Here is a 1820-nt window from a genome sequence, read left to right as displayed (position 1 = left end):
TCACAAGGGCCGGGTGGATGGAGGAGGAAGCAACTCCTTGGGCTGTCTCGTCCCTACGCTGCTGGGCCCCCAAAAGGTGTGCGTTCCTCACACTGAAGGTTCTCGAGCATTTTGCTGCCTCAGGTGGTGGGTAGGAAAGTCCTGCTGGGACAGGGAGCAGTGACAGCTAAGTCCTGAGCAGGTTTGAAGGGGCTCTGGGTGATGGTTCCGTATTTCCCCCACACACCTAGGGTTAACATACCATGTCCCAGTGCTTCTCAGCTCCACAGCCTTTTTACCCCCACTTAGGACAGCCGTGCTCGAATCCACACTTGCCTGGGACTTTTCCAAGCCCCTCCAAGTGTCACCAACCTGCAAGCAAAGCCATCCTCACCCCTAATCAACCTCCTGCCCTGCACCCTGCGAGCATCAGACCCACCACCCTATTCTTGCACCCCAGGCTCAACCTCTGGCCTCAACCTGCCAACACCATATGCCCTCTTCCTCCCAACATGTGCCCCGCTCCCTGTGGTCACATTGTGGGCATCTTGGCTTCAGCTCCTTGATCCCAGCGATGGGGGATGCTGCAGTGGAACCCAGAGTTGAGCATCCCACGTGGAAGAGCAATTCAGGGTTGCTCTGCCCCGGGAGTTGTTGGAGGGTCCACGAAACTCTGCCAGGCAGCAGATCCCAGGGAGGGTTTGGCAGGGGTCGATGTTTTAGGGACAAGGCCTGTGCTACTGCCAGCAATGGGGAGTGGGCTGGGGGTGTCCCTGACGGAGAGGCCAGCGTGGCAAACCCCAGCTGGGAGGTGTTGGACCACGAGGCGTATCTCCAGCAGGTGGCCCTGTGACATCGAAGACAGTTCCCAGGTTGCCTTGGGTTGGGATGACACCTCCCTCCCCGTCGGCCCAGGCTGGCTATGCCAGGGTTCAGCCCCTGGGGGCAGGCAGGGGACAAAGCATTCCTTTACCTGCAGGACAGGGAGGAGCCCCCGAGGCCTCTCCTGGGGCTGGCTCAGCCACTCTGCAGACGGGCTGTGGGTCTAGCAAGGCATCCCACTCCATTGTGTCCCAGCCATCCAAGCTGGGAAATCCTGGGATCTTCTCCTTGCTGTTGATGCTCCACTGATGCTGGCATCCTTAGGCTGGTGGCAATGGGCTGTGCCAAAGCCGTCGAGGCTGGCTCGCAGCTGGGAAGCACCGTGTCGAGTCGCTGGCTCCCTGCTCCCGCAGATTTACAGCCCCTGGCGAGGGCGGCTAGGGCCAGGTGCCGAGGCGTGTGCCATGGCTCCAGGAGATGGGGAAGCCCTGCCTTGCCCAGGGATGGCCGGGCAGCATCTGGCACAGACCGGCCCTGACTGCTTGCTGCTTGGAGCCCGGCAGTGTGGGCACTCTCATCGGGTGCCCCAAAGCTGAACAGCTCCATGCAGGGCTGGCCGGGACCCACACTGCCCAGGGCAGCGAGGCAGGGGCTCAGTAAGAGAAACGGAACCTTGATGTGTTTGCAGCCTTCCGGGCAGGGAGGATTTGTGGCGATCAGGGATGCTGGGATCCCCACCTCTCCTGTCTGCTGGGAATGGAGCGAAGGGGCCCTGAAGGGCTGGCTCCTGCCCGGGGTCTTGCGTTGCAGGAAGCATGACGGTGTCCTTTCCCTGCACATGCCGTCAGGGTCTCTCTCTGCCCCGATCCAATGACACTGCCGGAGAAGGGGAAGCGGGGGAGGAAGGCTGGGTCCCCCCCGAGCCTCTCAGCTAATATGGAAAGGTGCTGGCCCTTTTCTATCTTTGCAAGTGGAGCTGGGCTTCAGGGACGGGGCAGCAGGCGCAGAGAGGGGGAGCC

Source organism: Corvus brachyrhynchos, unplaced genomic scaffold, assembly GCF_000691975.1.
Source record: "Corvus brachyrhynchos isolate BGI_N302 unplaced genomic scaffold, ASM69197v1 scaffold490, whole genome shotgun sequence".
Lineage (NCBI taxonomy): Eukaryota > Metazoa > Chordata > Aves > Passeriformes > Corvidae > Corvus > Corvus brachyrhynchos.
Note: the sequence above shows the minus strand (reverse complement) of the source record.